Below are 17,460 nucleotides of genomic sequence, written 5' to 3'. Positions count from 1 at the left end.
GTGAATAATGAAAGACAGAAATGTACAGGCAGACCTTTAATGAAAAATATAAAATCACTTAACATTTCAATAGCTTTTATTACAGTTTTATTTCTTTAACATTTTTCCTGTATTTGTAAAAGATCATCAAAGATTTGTACATTTTGATCCACTGATTTACAGACTCAGAAACAAAGCAGATGATCAGGTTCTATTTCCTCAGAGCAGAGCTGAGAAAAGTTGTTCTCAATGGTGGAGAAGCAGCTTTGTGAATTATATTCATGAACAAACAAACCAATTTATTAACCTCTTAAGCCCTTAGCCTGTTTTTCAGGTTTCAGGCTCCAAAATGCCACTAACACAGCAAAGACTATATCTTCACTTCTAAAAGGGGTACATTAATAATCTTTTCTCTCAAAGCAAGGTTACATCTGTGAGTTGGATGTAGAAGTGTCAGAATCAATATAGATGTTTTTATTTTAAAGTAAATTTAGATGGAACATAGTAAAAACATGTATATTATAATGTCCGCCTAAAAAGAAAAACATTACTTATAGTGAAAACCACCCTTGAATGATGGGTTAGTAGACTAAAAGCTTTAGGAATCCAAACTATAACATATAATAAGTACCCTGTATCAAGATTGATGCAAAACAAGTGAAATTCGACCTTTTTAGAGAGGTTTAGAAAAATAAAGTCCAGGCGGACTCACCTCTGGGTAATTTGGGAACCATCAGTTCCATTTGACCTTTTTCACTGTAAAAATCATTATATTACTTTGAATTATCACTATAGGTATTCATTCTATCCAAATACATTATTATTATTGTGAAAAAATTAAAAATTAAAAAATGTAAAAAACATACTCTGTTATCCTCTTAGCCCACTTTCTCCCCACAATGCTAACAGTGAGCTTCTGGATTAGCCCCGAGCGAAAAATGCTAACCTATTACTGCACAGAAAATCACTCCTAGCTCCCTTATTATATCCCAGCTGCACATCCAACACATCGTTTATGATCGTAAAGACACAGAATCTAACGGTGCCCACCTCAACACTGAAAGATACAAACTCGCAACGTTATCAACAAAAACGTAAATCAAAACAAGTGGCGCTAGGTAGCTACACAACGCTAACATGGCTTACCTTCGTCTTTGTCTGGTCTAAACTGGTCTTCAATGGCATTAAAACGATAACAACGACGATGTAGTTAATCCATAGGTTAATATCCAATGTGTCTGTGTCCCCTTTGAAATGTTCTGATAATCTATAAGCAATAAAACTGCAATTCCTGCTTCCTTACGTAGTAAACAATAAGTAAAGTCTGCTGCGTAATGTGCTTACGCCGGCTGGCATTCTTCATACTTTACGCAGGACCATATCTCTGGAACCCATTGGTCGATTTGGGTGATTTACACCTTTTTCTTAACCATTACATCCAATAGAATCGATGCGCAGTTCCCAAATCCACGTAAACATTACCATTACGGACGTAATAGAGAAGCAAACGAAGCACATCTGAAAGTACAAGCCTGGAAGGCAAAACTTTATACTGTGGTGACCACCTATTTAACCACTGGGACACAATTCAAACTAGGAACTACAGTTGCGGTTATTGTTCCCACACGGACATGTTATGGGTTACTTATATATAGTGTGTGCCCTCTTGGCTCTCCCTCTTGTCGACCCGGGCTGCGACCCGACAACATGTCCTTTGCAGCTTGTTAATAAATTACTATTTCTGCACCTTCCTTGCACCGCCTCTGACTCCATATCCTCGGCACTACAATACCCAGTATATTGCCATAAATATGATGGTGGATTATCAGTAAAAATGTCTATGTGACACAAAGACATTGGATTAACCTTGAGCGGCGTTTTTTTTCCGGTGAACACAACTTTTGATCACAAATCAAAAACGGTAAGACGTAATTATTGTAATATTTTTGAAACTGGATGTTGTTTACTTTCTCTTTTCTGGCTGATAGCTCCGCAATTCGGGGTCCTACAGTGATGACATTACATGTGTGGAATCTGTGGAGTCTCAGCTTTAATCAGATATCTTGTTTGTGCAGTGACGATAAGTAATAAGGGCATTGCTACCGTGAGTTATATATATTGTTAGTTAGCTGAGTTTCTTACCGTTAAAAGGGTAATGAACATTAATAGTTTCATAAATGTTAAGAAGCCCTGAGACATAGTCTCATAAAAAAACGGTTCTGTTTCTAATATGTCTACATTTAAAAATGTTTTATTAAAATGTTCGACTCGTGTTTTTCGATATAGCTTTCAAAGGTTGACGCTGTGCATTCTGCATTTTTGGTAATTTGTATGTAGAGCAAAGTATTGAAGGGAAATAAATGTTTACTGCACAATGTAGAGATACAGTGTGTGTTTTGCATCCTTTGCTCTTCCCTCAGCCTCCTCTATTACAGTAAACTCATCAAAAATTAATGCAAAACAGAAGCGTGCACCGACACAAAAACCAGGTTAATATGAGTTTTATTTGCATTGAAAATGTTAAGAGACATTTAAAGGTAAGCTCTGTAGTTGGAGTGTATGTGTAGTTCACATTATACAGAGGGGGATCACAGTCGATTGGTTTAGATAAGTCTCTGAAAATGGTCAGACTTCTTATCAATAGTTCAGAAATCATGTTATAATGAAGTAAAAAGCCTCAGACTCAGGTTGGTACTAACTAACATCAGCTGTGATCCTGAACAGACTGAACTCTCTGGGCAGCAGGGAGGAAGTCTCTGGAACAGGAGGAGACTCTTCCTCCTACAGAGGAACCAGACACACTGATCCAGAACAAACTGCAAACCCAGCATAGAGAGGTTCAGTGAATGTGGTTCTGAAGGTGTGGAGGTGGATCAGTGTGTCAGAGGAGACTCTGTAGAAGGAGAGAGAGCCAGCAGGATGATCCAGATACACTGCTACTCTACCAGAGGAGGAGGAGGAGGAGGAGGAGGAGGAGGAGGAGGAGGAGGAGGAGGAGATGTGCGTTACTGTCTTATTGTTAACGACATCGTAACCATTACCAGAGCAGTACAGACTCCAGGACTGATCATTCCCTCCAAACCAACAGTCCTCTCTCTCTCCTCTCCTCCTGATTCCTCTGTAAGTCACTGATATATCAACATCTCCTCTCCACTCGACCTCCCAGTAGCAGCGACCAGTCAAAACTTCTCTACACATCAGCTGATGATAGTAATCAAATCTCTCTGGATGATCAGGATATGGCTGCTCCTCCTCCACACATGTCACCTTCCTGTTGTCCTCAGACAGTTTGAGTTCTCTGTGTGCTGTGTTTGTGTTGAGTGAGAGTTCACAGGAATCTGAGGAGAGGAACAGCAGCAGTTATTCATCTATCAGCTGTTCATTTATTGACACTTTGATGATGAAGGTTACATTTGAAGATGGTGGCTGCTTTGTTTTCATGAATCAAATTAAACCACACTCACACTTCCTCAGACCGGGTCTCAACCATCGGACTCCAGCAGGCTCCATCCTGAAAGAAGGGGGGGGGTCAGAGCAGCATGGAAACATGGACATCAATCTCAAACACAGAGCTTTGTTATTCTCTAAAAAAATGACATAGAGCACCTAGGGCTGGGCGATATATCGAGTTTTGAATTTATATCGATATATTTTCATGCGCGATATAGGATTACATCATATCGTATATATCGATATATATTAAAACAAGCTGCAAGTTGCTGCAAACTCCGCTGCAAACTCTCTCTGCCCCGCGGCCCGCCTCTCTGTATCTCCAAGCAGCAGCAACGGCGCCCTGCCGCCTCCCCCTCACTACCCCCTCGCCCTCACCCCCACCTCCCGACATTTGCATGAAGAAGCATGGCAGCAGCAGCGAACAATCCGGAGATAGAGGAGGAGACAGAAAGGAGAGAAGGTGATACAGAAAACGAGGATGAACTGGTTGTTAAGAAGAAAACAAACGGCTCTCTCATTTGGAGATGGTTTGGTTTTCAAGCGGCAGACGTGGAGCAGAAAAATGCACTTTGTAGACAATGCCGGAAAAAAGTTGCAACGAAAGGGTCGAGCACAACAAATCTCTTCCACCACTTACAACAGAAGCACAAAGTGCAGTATGAGGAGTGTATTAAACTGCGTGCTGCAACCCAGACCGTGAAGACTTGTCAGCCTCCTGCCTCAAAGCAAATCACGCTACACAACTCACTCACACGTGGTGTGCCTTATGAAAAAAAAAGCGAAAAGTGGCGTGAAATAACGAAGGCAGTGGCATATCACTTAGCCAAAGACATGGTCCCCACGTCGACTGTGGAGCAGACCGGCTTTGTAAAGCTGCTAAAAGCTGTTGACCCCAGGTACGAGTTACCTGGTCGAAATTACTTTGCAAGAGAAGCCCTGCCCTGCCTTTCCAAAACTGAGCTGCATAGCCAAGAAATTCCTCTGTGTGCCAGCTACCAGCTCCCCTTCAGAAAGGGTTTTTAGCTGCAGTGGAAACATTGTAACCTGCCACAGGGCTTCTCTGAAGCCTGACACTGTTGACAGGCTAGTTTTTCTGGCACAGAATCTGTAAGATATACAGTAGTAGTTGGTCTGGCCTGTTATTTTTCATCTCTTATGTTCGTTATGCGAGATTTGCACCCAGATAAAAGATGCACTAAGTGATTGATTTATGTTCAAATCTGCTAACATGTTTAGTTTACAAAGAACTGTCTACCTCAGTTACTTTAATTTACAAAGAACTGTCTACCTCAGTTACTTAAAAGAACAAACCAGTCTTATTTTCGATCTGTATGTGCACATTTTGCACAAAGTTATTTATTTTAATTTATTTTATTTAAGTGGTAAGGCACTAAAGACGCAAGTAAGGTGTGGGTGAAAGAAGGAATTGAGGGAGTGATGGAGGAAGGAGGGAGGAAAGGAAGGTCAGAAGGAGTGAGGGGAAGAAGGAAGGGTTTAAGGAAGGAAAGAAGCAAGGAAGGAGGGGGAGAAAGAAAGAATTGAGGGAGGAAGGATGGAAGAAAGAAATCAGGGACAGAAAGAATATGAAATGAAGGTAGTAAGGAGAAAAGAAGCAAGGAGGGAAGAAATTATAGAAGGAAAGAAGCAAGGAAGGAGGGGGGGAGAAAGAAGGAACAGAGGGAGTGAGGGAGGAATGAAGGACAGAAGGAGGGAGGGAAAGAAGGATTTGAAGATTGAAGGAAGGATGGGGGAGAGAAGGAAGGAAGGCAGTAAAGAAGCAAGTAAGGCGGGGGAGAAAGCAGTAATTGAGGGAATGAGGGAGGATGCAAGAAAGAAGGAAGAATGGTATCTTTATTTATTTATGCTGGTAGTTTTTGTTCCTGAATTATTTCATGCATGTTGATGTGCAGCTTCTAAACGTTAAATAAAGTGCCTGTGTGAGGTTTGGCTTCAAACTAGGACTGTCTGTTTTGTTTTTACTTTACGGAAAAAATATCGAGATATATATCGTATATCGCCATTCAGCTAAAAAATATCGAGATATGAATTTTGGCCCATATCGTGCAGCCCTAAGAGCACCTATTATTAATCAGCTGATATTGTTTTAAGTCAGCCGAAAATCGTATCATTAGCCGATAAATAAAGATTATTACAGTTCTCTTTAGGTGCGCCGGTGAAGATGGCTGCATTGTCTTTGGCTCCTCTCTAACTTTGCCTTTTTCTTGTATTTTTCCAGTGTTTATTTACTTTTTGCTGCTTTTGACCTGGTCCGCAACATGTGAGCCGCCGCACCAACTCTGCTATACAATATAGCAGAGAGGAACTTCTACAGATCAGAAACTTTGTGGACAACAGCCCACCGTCAGACAATGGAGATTCGCCATGGCTACCTGTTGCTGTCCTACCTGAGAGACGCAGGAGGAAGACAAAGCGAGGGTCCCGGGCCGGGCCGCTGGTCAGACTGAGGAAACGAGAAAACCGCCCCCGTCTTCCGAGTATTCTTCTGGCTAATGTTCAATCCATTGATAACAAACTAGATGAACTCAGAAATCGGATTAATTTTCGAGGAAAAGGCCGAGGTCAACGCTGCCTGTAAGGATACACCATTCAGCTCACTGTCTGTTTCTACACGGACCACTATTGCGGTAAGCATGTTGTAACTTCCGGTTGTTGTTGTCATCTCCGGGTATCCCGTGTGCCTGTTCTGTTGCTGATAGCTTATTATCTTAAACTTAATCGATCGTTTTAAAACTCTTGATCACGGCAACTGCCTGACGTTGTAATCACACGTTACTACAGCTTAAGCACTCACAAACTCTCCTTCTCTTAGCGACTGTAACTCCACAGTTGCCTACACTCTTTTCGGGTTTGCTAACGGTAGCTACTTTAGCTTGATAGCTAGCCATGGCTCTTTCCCCACCCTCGGGTGCTATTTCCTGCTCTAACTGTCTCATGTTTGGTTACTCCCCTACCTCCTTTACTGGTACCGATACATGTGTTAAATGTAGTATAGTTGTTAGGTTGGAGGCGGGAATCATAGCCATAGAAGCCCGGCTCCGCATCTTAGAAAATAACTCAGCTACAGTAAAGCCCATGTTAGCCGGTGCGGACCGGCAAAAGGTAGCTCCTCTTAGCCGTCCCCCGGCAACTCCCGAGCAGCAGGGAGAATGGGTGACTGTTCAGAAGGGGCATAACGCGAAACCCGCAGGTCCCCACCAACCCGTTCACGTATCTAACAGATATTCCCCACTCAGCGAGACACCCGCTGAGAAGCCAACTCTGGTTATTGGTAGCTCTATGAGACACGTGAATTTAGAGACCGAAGCGTCCACAGTCACATGCATTCCGGGGGCCAGAGCGGGCGACGTTGAGGCGCATCTTAGACTGCTGGCTAAAAATAAACGTAAATACAGTAGGATTGTTATTCACGTCGGTGGTAATGATGTTCGTTTACGCCAATCAGAATGCACCAAACTTAATGTGGCGTCGGTGTGTAGTTATGCTAAAACAATGTCGGACACCGTAATCTTCTCTGGTCCCCTCCCCAATCTGATCAATGATGACATGTATAGCCGCATGTCATCATTTCAGCGCTGGTTGTCTTGGTGGTGCCCAGCAAACAATGTGGGCTTCGTGAATAATTGGACAGCCTTCTGGGGAAAACCTGGTCTGATTAAGAGAGACGGCATTCATCCTACTTTGGAAGGTGCAAATCTCATTTCGGCAAACATTTCAGGGCTCTGTGGACTTAATCCATGACCAACTGGAGTTGAGACCAGGAGGCAGAGTCGCAGTCTTACACGCTTACACGCTTCTCAAGATCTCTAGCATCTAAAGCAATACTGGTAAATGATTTAATATCAGATTATAATATTGATATATGCTGTCTCACTGAAACTTGGTTGAGACATGAAGAATATGTCAGCATAGATGAGGCCACTCCACCCAGCCATATCAATACTCATATTGCCCGAGGCACGGGCCGAGGAGGTGGAGTTGCAGCAATCTTTGACTCAAGTTTACTTATCAATACTAAACAAACATTAAATTATACCTCCTTTGAAAGCCTCATTTTCAGTCTTACGCATCCGACCTGGAAAACTTTGCAGCCAATCTGATTTGTTACAGTGTACCGTGCACCAGGTCCTTATTCAGAATTCTTATCAGAATTCTCTGAGTTTTTATCAGCTTTGATTCTTAAAACAGATAAAGTAATTATCGTCGGTGACTTTAATATTCATGTTGACGATGATAAAAATAGCCTTACTGTTGCATTTAACTCTATATTAGATTCTGTTGGTTTCTGTCAGAGTGTAAATAAACCAACCCACTGCTATAATCACACTCTCGACCTTGTTCTGATTTATGGTATTGAAATTGAGCAACTATTAGTCGAACCGCATAATCCTGCTTTATCCGACCATTTCTTAGTAACTTTTGAAGTACTGTTCCTAGACTACAAAGCATTAGCCAAAAGCTCCTGCAGCAGAAACCTATCTGTTAGTGCTATAGCCACATTTAAGGAAGAGATTCCACCAATACTTAACTCGATAGCATGTCTGCATGTAAGGGAGGAAACTTATACAAAATGTACACCACCCCAAATTGATCATGTTGTTGATAGTGCTACAGATGCGCTGCGAATAAAATGAGACTCTGTTGCTCCTTTGAAAAATAAGAAAATAAAACAACATAGATTAGCTCCATGGCATAATGCCCAAACCCGCAAAATAAAGCAAAAGTCGAGACAACTTGAAAGGATATGGCGTTCCACTAAACTTGAAGAATCTCGTTTAATTTGGCATATTACTCTCAATGAATATAAGAAAGCACTGCGTAAAGCGAGAGCAGCCTACTACTCTTCATTAATAGATGAGAATAAGAATAATGCAAGATTTCTTTTCAGCACTGTAGCCAGGCTGACAGAGAGCCACAGCTCGACTGAGCCTTCTATTCCCATAGCACTCAGTAGCAATGATTTTATGTGCTTTTTTAACGATAAAATTGTTACTCTTAGAAACAAAATCAATGACCTCTTGCCTTTGACCAGTATAGTGTTATCAACAGCTCCCGGAAACGTAAGTTCTAATATTACACTAGATAGTAAACTAGAATGCTTTTCAGCCATAAACCTTGAACAATTAAATTCAATGATTCTCTCTTCTAAACCATCAACGTGTATCTTAGACCCGATTCCAACTAAGCTGTTAAAAGAAGTTTTTCCATTAATTAGCACTTCTTTATTAAATATTATGAATATGTCTTTATTATCAGGCTATGTTCCAAAATCATTCAAAGTAGCAGTGATAAAACCGCTTCTTAAAAAGCACAACCTCGATCCAGAGGTTTTAGCCAACTATAGACCTATTTCTAATCTTCCGTTCCTCTCAAAACGTCTTGAGAAAGCAGTCGCAAAACAGCTGTGTGATTACTTAAAAACTATGATTTATTTGAAGATTTTCAGTCTGGCTTTAGAACACAACATAGCACAGAGACAGCTCTGGTTAAAGTCACTAATGACATTCTAATAGCCTCTGACAAGGGACTTGTCTCTATTCTTGTCTTGCTCGATCTTAGTGCTGCATTTGATACTATCGACCATGATATCCTATTGCAAAGACTAGAGCACTTAGTTGGCATGCAGGGAACTGCTTTAGGCTGGTTTAGGTCCTATCTATCTGAACGCTCTCAGTTTGTACGTGTCAACGATGAATCTTCCATGCAAACCAAAGTTAGCCATGGAGTGCCACAGGGCTCAGTGCTTGGACCTATTTTGTTCACATTATATATGCTTCCGTAAGGCAATATTATAAGGAATCATTCTGTAAACTTTCATTGTTATGCGGATGATACTCAACTATATTTATCAATCAAGCCTGATGAAATTAATCATCTAAATAAAATTCAAGACTGCCTCAAGGACTTAAAAACGTGGATGACCTTACATTTTTTGATGTTAAACACGACCAAAACTGAAGTTATTGTACTTGGCCCGAAGAATCTACGAAACAAATTATCTAAAGATATACTAACTATGGATGGCATTAATTTGGCCTCCAGTGAGACTGTAAGGAATCTTGGTGTTATATTTGATCAGGATTTATCCTTTAACACCCACATAAAATCAATTTCAAGGACCGCCTACTTCCATCTACGTAACATTGCAAAAATCAGGCATATCTTGCCTCAAAACGATGCAGAGAAACTAGTCCATGCATTTGTTAGTTCAAGGCTGGATTATTGTAACTCCTTATTATCAGGGTGTACCAAGAAGTCAGTCAAGTCTCTTCAGCTGATTCAAAATGCTGCAGCTCGTGTACTAACCAGAGTTAGGAAAAGGGACCACATTACTCCTGTTCTGGCTGCCTTACACTGGCTTCCTATAGAACACAGGATAGAATTTAAAATTCTTCTTCTGGCCTACAAAGCCCTTAATGGGCAGGCGCCATCTTACCTTAAAGAACTCATTATACCCTATTGTCCTACTAGGGCATTGCGTTCTAAGAATGCAGGGTTGTTGGTTGTTCCTAGAGTCTCTAAAAGTACAATGGGAGCCAGAGCCTTTTCTTATCAAGCTCCACTTTTGTGGAATCAGCTTCCAGTTTGTGTTCGGACGGCAGACACCCTATCCGTTTTTAAGAGTGCACTTAAGACCTTCCTTTTTGATAAAGCTTATAGTTAGGGCTGATTAGATTCAGCCCCTAGTTTTGCTGATATAGGCTTAGTTTGTCGGGGGACATCTTACTTCTTCCTTCTCTCTGTCTATACCTGTGTACTCTCATGTTCCCATTAACCCAGCTTCCCCAAATTTCTTTCTTTTTGGTGTCTATATACGCCGGGATCCGGAGTCATGGATGATCCTGCGGTCCTGTGTCCTGGATCGCGAGTCCTGGATCTTGAGTCGTGGCTGTGGTCCTGGATCATAAGTCCTGGATGGATATCCTCGTGGATTCATCTTCCTATTATACACACATGCATTTCCTAACATTTGGACTACCTATGTTGTAAATGTATTATCTTTTCAATTTACACACGGCATCTATTGCACGTCTGTCCGTCCTCGGAGAGGGATCCCTCCTCTGTTGCTCTCCCTGAGGTTTCTCCCATTTTTCCCTTTAAACTGTGGGTTTTCTCTGGAAGTTTTTCCTTGTACGATGTGAGGGTCTAAGGACAGAGGGTCTAAGGACAGAGGGTCTAAGGACAGAGGGTGTCGTATTGTCATTCTGATATTCTGTACAAACTGTGAAGTCCACTGAGACAAATGTAACATTTGTGATATTGGGCTATATAAATAAACATTGATTGATTGATTGATTGATTGATTGAACGGGACGTTAACAACTGTAACATGTTCATTTCCCCAGAGACTAGGCTCAACCCCGCAATCCCGGACTCCGCCATTGTTCCTGACGGATTCACTATATTTCCCCAGGACCGGATAGTTAACTCGGGGAAAAGTAAGGGAGGCGGTGTGTGGATCATGATAAACAATAACTGGTGCACAGATGTGAGGATTATATCTTCAGACTGTTCCCCTCATTTAGAGCACCTCATGATCACATGCCGGACTTTTCCTCTGCCAAGACAATTTTCATCCGTTGTGATTACAGCTGTGTATATTCCGCCTCACGCTGACAACAACACAGCACTCGCTCAGCTGTTTGGAGTGATTGACAGGACGGAGACTTCGAGGCCAGAGGCGGCTTTGATTGTTGCCGGGGATTTTAACACCGCCAATATGAATTCTGCCAAGATACTTTCAACACATCAGCTGCTCGACGCGCGGCAGAAATACACTGGACCATGTTTATTCCCCTTTCCGACATGGATATAAGGCTCTTCCTCTCCTTTGCCAATTCGGCAAATCAGACCACTTCTCACTGCTGCTGCTGCCTGCTTATAAGCAGAAACTGAAACGGGACAGACCGGTGACACGGAGCATACAGTGCTGGAGTGAGGAGTCAGACTCGTTTATAATACCTGAGAGTGTCCAGTCTCCAGAGAGGATCCTCCAGTCCAGCAGAGAGCACTTTCTCTCCTGAGTCTCCTGGATGATTGTAGCTCAGGTCCAGCTCTCTCAGATGGGAGGGGTTGGATCTCAGAGCCAGATAAACACAGCCTTCCACTGTGACCAGACAGCCTGACAGCCTGAACACACGCAAAATAACATAACTAAATAAAAGGTTGGATAACATATAAGAAAATGCAATATTGTGCAGGTTACATGTATATCCATTAATGTAAATCCCAATTTAAGTAGCCATGTTGATGAACTCTGACCTGAGAGTCTTCAGTTCACAGTGTGGACTCTCCAGTCCAGCAGACAGCAGCTTCACTCCTGAATCCTGCAGGTCGTTGTTACTCAGGTCCAGCTCTCTCAGACTAGAGGACTGGGAGCTGAGGACTGAGAACAGAGCTTCACAGCTTCTCTCTGACAGGTCACAATAACTCAGTCTGAAGGGACAAAAAAATATATATTAAAAAGACTCTGCATTTACAACATATAGGAGAAACAAAGTGTAACATTTGGTCCGTCATATTTATTACGTAATCCCCTAAACACCATTATTTCAACTGACCGAGATCATTTTTGCTTAATAGTTGGATTTAATGCAAATTTTATAATAAAATTGCAAAAATGTAAAGTGAATAAGATGTGGATATAAAGGGTTTTGCTGCACTGTAAAAAAAGATCGTAATTTCACAGGAAATAACTGTACATTTTTATAGTAATTATCATGTTTTTTTAAATAACTTGCAAAATCCTGTAAAAGGACAGATATTAACTATAAATTAACAACTCAAAACATTATTTTAAGTATTTTGACAATAACAACAAATAACCTTCATTTCCTTTTTTTTTACAGTAAATGTACTATATAATATTTACTGTATTTTTGCACTTTCAGAAAATACATGCAGATGTACGTAAAATAAAAAGTATTATCCGTAATTAAATATGTAACTCGTAATCTAAAAGTGTATTACTATTATAAGACTTTAAGATATTTTTATTTGTAAATTTTAAGGTAAACATAAAACTGTAAAAAAAAGCGTCAAATAAAAAAAACGTAAAATGTAAGTAAAACATTTTTACATAAATCATTTTCTCAATATTCGATTGAATCCACCACAAACACAAAATATCCAATGTTGAAACAAAAGTAAATAAATATGTTTTCATTAAATTCCTAACTTACTATATTGTAAACATCTACAGTTGACAATATCATTAAACAAAATAAAAAGCATAGAAAGTGGAGAAATCTACAGGGAGGACCAAGGTTGAAAACACACACTGTTATTTACTCAACAATAAGTCATCCTTGTTTTATTTATGTGTTCTGTTGCTGTGGTTTTTTTCCCATTGTTCGTCAATATACAGTAATAAACCTTAATTTTACATTATAATGTATGGTTTTCGGATTCTGGCCGACAGCCAGAGCTACGGCACTTGAAATAGAATTCAGCCAAAACACGGCAGACAAGTCAGGCATGTTTGGAATGAGCCCACAACACTCCTGATTGGTTAATATAAACGTCATCGAAGAAACCTGCCAATGACAACTGTCTGCGCCTCTCGTTCACATTTGAAACATCCACCGTCAGTTTGAGCGGGTCTCCTCCGGTGTCCTCCAACTGGAGCTACAGCTGTCTGTCAGTGTGTTTGCTGCAGGAGTTTATGGATTAATATCGGGATCTTTTTTACACGTTAAATATGAGCATCGGGACGTCAACAAAGAACACAAGACTTGAGATCTGGTGAGTCCTGCAACTGTAATGGAGTGAAACATGTATTTAGATAATCCTTAGTTTGTGAATGTTTTATTATTTATTTAAGGTTACGTTTCTTCTTCTAGTTAGCTGTGTTTGTTCCCGTTAAGTTGGTATGCATCATTAATTGGTTGTTAAATGTTAAGAAGCCCTGAGATGCTGTTTCTTGCAAGATGTTACGCGGGAAACCTAGCTTAACAGGTGGCTGCTAACGTTAGCTTACAGCTTATTGCAGTGCTGCCCCCCCCCCCCCCCCCCCCCTTCTCGTCTCCAACACGGGAGAATTACACATAAACATGCAGCGGGGTGTCACAGTGTCGACAAGTTTTAATGTAAAGTTTCACAGCTTTCTTACAGCAGAATCTAGTTTGTTAATGTTCACTAGCCAACAGCTAGCATAGCATAAAAAGCTAACCGCTAACGTTCGGCTAACTTGCTAGTTAGCTCTGCTCTATATATTACAAGCTAACATGACTAGCTAATGTCACACTGTGTGAACTAACATAGTTTTTGTATTACTACATCATACATGCTTGGTCCAAATCACTGCTAAAATTTATTATTTTTGAGTATAGTAAATAAACACTCAGCCATGCATGAAATAACATAGCAAAATAATACGTGTAATGTTTGACCCATGTTGTGCCTTAGAAGTGTAGTGATAAAAACATGATTTTTATTCAAAAAGTAAGAAAGGGAAAAATTAGAATTGGTGTTGATCCAAAACAGGTTAATTGAGGAATACCTGGAATCCTGAATGGTTAAAGTAATTTATTGCAAAGATATTTACAATTAAATCTAATTCGGTTCACTTTTGACATATGTTGGTTGTATGTTGTGTAACAAAGGGTTACCATGACGGCTGTGATGTTCACTCTTTTGACCAGTGGACAGTGAGGACTAAGAGAAGATGTGATGGCTTTGTGTGGAAAGCTGCTGACGCCAGCCTGTGTCCCTCATCAGTCTCTCCAGGCAGCTCCCAGCTATTCTTCCATCTTGCAGATGGAAAGACTTTGATATGTGAGTAATAACTAACTTGTGTCTAACATAATATTGAATGTGGTTTAGTAAAGTATTTCAAAATACCCCACATTGTACAGGACAATCAGAACTTGTTCAACAAAGATCATCAGACAATTGTTTTGTTTTTGAGGTACAGCCGCAGCAGAGAGTCTGAGTTTGAAGAAAACACTAACATTTTATTTAGTGTTGTTTAATCAATCAATATTTACTTGTCTTAAATTTTCTCACTGGATTACAAAATGCTCGAATTTGATTGTACAGGGACATTATGCAGATTTAATCACCTGAAGATGAAAATATAGATTCAGCGATATGTACCATTTGAAGGAAATAGACTGTTAGTGGTATTGACCAAAGCTCCGCAGCTGTAGCTAGACGCTGCTAATGAAAACTCAAGTTCTCCATTTGTTGGTTTTTCTTTTTGATTAAGAATTGACCGAGCATATCTTCCTCTTCGAAATCCCAGTTGTACTTCGCTAACACGCAGTGCCTGGGAGGGTGCGTTTGATTGTTCCCACCCTTACTTCATTTATGGACTAGGCCATGTTAGACAAGCAATCGAGTGGTTAGTTATAGGGTAAGCTCCATTGTTTTATTTTTTATGTATTCACTTTAAGAGAAAGGGATTTCAGAAACAAGTCTCACAAGTTTGTCTCGAGGTAAAATTAACAAAAGCTAACCGTTGTTAGACTATGTTCCCCCCGTGTGTGTGTGTGTGTGTGTGTGTGTGTGTGTGTGTGTGTGTGTGTGTGTGTGTGTGTGTGTGTGTGTGTGTGTGTGTGTGTGTGTGTGTGTGTGTGTGTGTGTGTGTGTGTGTGTGTGTGTGTGTGTGTGTGTGTGTGTGTGTGTGTGTGTGTGTGTGTGTGTGTGTGTGTGTGTGTGTGTGTGTGTGTGTGTGTGTGTGTGTGTGTGAAATGGCGAAATGGGAAGGGAATGGGATGTTCTGAATGTCATTGAAAAACTCTTTAAAGCTGAGAGAGCTGCTAATGACGGGAGAGATGTTACATGTCTGATCTGCAATGAGAACAGCTGATTTGGAGATTCATTTCAAGTCTCTATTTGCACATAAACGTCTCGTGTCCGCATGAAACTGATAGGTCTTTTGCAATATACATCAACCCTTATCTTCAGCCTGCAGATAAAAAGTGAAGCGGTTTGAGGTTCAAAACGTTTTTTGGTGAGGATTTCCCACACGTTTAGGGTTAAAACTGCAGTAGATTTAATTGAAAAGTTATTTTTAGATTACATATAAAAGTGGTGTTTGGATCTTCCTTCACTTCTAGTGTTTAGTTGAGCTTTAGATTGAGAGGAACATAGATTCAAGTAGACAGACACACTCAGTTAAAGGCACGTCCACACACATATAAACTGCGTAGAGGTGAATAAGTGAAATCTGGATGATTATTTAAATAGTCCTTCCTGAGTACCTGACGGTCGTTTCTATGACGACTCTCTCACTGACCCTCATCCCTGCTTCACTGCGCGGGTCATTTCACTTAAATGGTAAATTAGCATAGCAATGTTGAACAATCCAAGATGAAGGCACGGTGCTGTGTGATTACAGGACGCTCGAATAACGAACCTGATGACAGATTGTTTTATTCCTACAGGTGGATGTACAACCCAGTCTCACTGCATTTCGTGTTATAGTCACGAAATGTAATCTATTGATTCGTGCTCACCAACAAGATTGTCACTTTTTTTCCGTGTCACACAGAACGATTTTAAATGCAATGTATTTCTATTGGTAGTGTGTTTCGTGCCTGCAGCAAATAATAACAAATTAGAAGGAACATTTAAAAAAAAAAAATACAGATGTCAGTATTCTGAGGCTCTGAGCCATTTATTTTCCTCACTGACGGCAAAGAAAGTCCAACATTATACTTTTTAAAATAAAAACAATAATCGTGGCTTGATATTGAGTAAGAACATGTTTTTATGAACCACACAGCTTCCGGTCTTCCAAGACCCGACCGGACAAAAAGACGTGCTGCAGGCACGAAACACACTACCAATAGAAATACATTGCTTTTAAAATCGTTCTGTGTGACACGAAGAAAAGGGGGAAATCGTGATGGTGAACACGAATCAATAGATTACATGTCGTGACTATAACACGAAATGCTGTGAGACTGGGTTGGGATTTCCTTTCCAACAGATCCAGTTCTGATGGTACAGATGGTTCCCAGTTCACCCATGTGCAGAGAGGCGGTGAGAGGAATACATCTAAATATGATTATGCACACTTATTGCAGGAGAAAATTATTTGTACTCATATGAAATGATTCTACTGATTCAGATTAGTAAAAACCACGAATAAATGCAAACACTTTAAAATACATGTTTTCTGAATGGAGATCCCTGTATGCTAAGCTAACATTGTAGCTGCTCCGTCCACACTCACAATAACGTCATATAAACACAAAAAACTAAAAAACTGTTTCTTCACGGGCAGGTAGAGCTCTGTGGGTTTCTTATTTAACACATACATGTTACTGACAACGTATTACTTTGTAAAACAGCCATTCAAATAAGTTTGTCTTAACTCAAAAAGCCCCTCACATATTTGAGTAGTCTTTACCTTACCTCCACAGAGAAGTGTAATACGTCTCAACCTTATAACACTTTAACCCTGAGATATCCCATCACTTATTGTAGGAATGATAAATAAAAAAGCAATACGAATAAACGGGCAGAAGCTGCTGGTGTCTTTCTTCTGTTCGAGACGATCCATGCATGACCTCATCATCAATTTCTCCTGTGCCGAATGAGAGGAAACTGACACACACACACACACACACACACACACACACACACACACACACACACACACACACTGGCTGTTGTCACCCTGCTGTGCACATACACACACCTTCCCTCTACTTTTGAAACCCCCCCCCGGTGTCACTCCTTTAAGAATCTGTTTTATTATATATTCACGCATCACACACTCCTGAGCTTTGTTACTTCGCTGGACAACATGTGCAGTGCACACACCGGTGTGTTTCTGGTGTGTTTAAATGATGCTCCCCAAAAAACAGAAGGAAATCAGTTTGTGCAGATTTCATTTTAACAACCGCTGTTTAAAGGGCGCTACATATTATTTAAAGACAAGGAGCAAGGTGTGTGTGTGTGTGTGTGTGTGTGTGTGTGTGTGTGTGTGTGTGTGTGTGTGTGTGTGTGTGTGTGTGTGTGTGTGTGTGTGTGTGTGTGTGTGTGTGTGTGTGTGTG

The 17,460-nt window shown here is 40.6% G+C and overlaps 1 pseudogene across 1 annotated transcript in view; it reads right to left on the bottom strand.

Moving 5' to 3' along the window:
• Positions 1–17,460, bottom strand: part of LOC307044695 — a 37,898-nt pseudogene that overhangs the window by 9,250 nt on the left and 11,188 nt on the right. Inside the window, exons 8-11 of the transcript XR_013810689.1 lie at positions 11,713–11,886; positions 11,413–11,580; positions 3,444–3,490; positions 2,683–3,317 (exon numbers count right to left, since the gene is read on the bottom strand). The product of XR_013810689.1 is annotated as an uncharacterized misc_RNA (transcript). The remainder of the gene's footprint in view (positions 1–2,682; positions 3,318–3,443; positions 3,491–11,412; positions 11,581–11,712; positions 11,887–17,460) is intronic.

The sequence above is a fragment of the Notothenia rossii genome, assembly GCF_949606895.1.
Source record: "Notothenia rossii genome assembly, chromosome: 6".
NCBI classification, from domain to species: Eukaryota; Metazoa; Chordata; class Actinopteri; order Perciformes; family Nototheniidae; genus Notothenia; species Notothenia rossii.
This window is presented reverse-complemented; position numbering and strand designations above follow the sequence as displayed.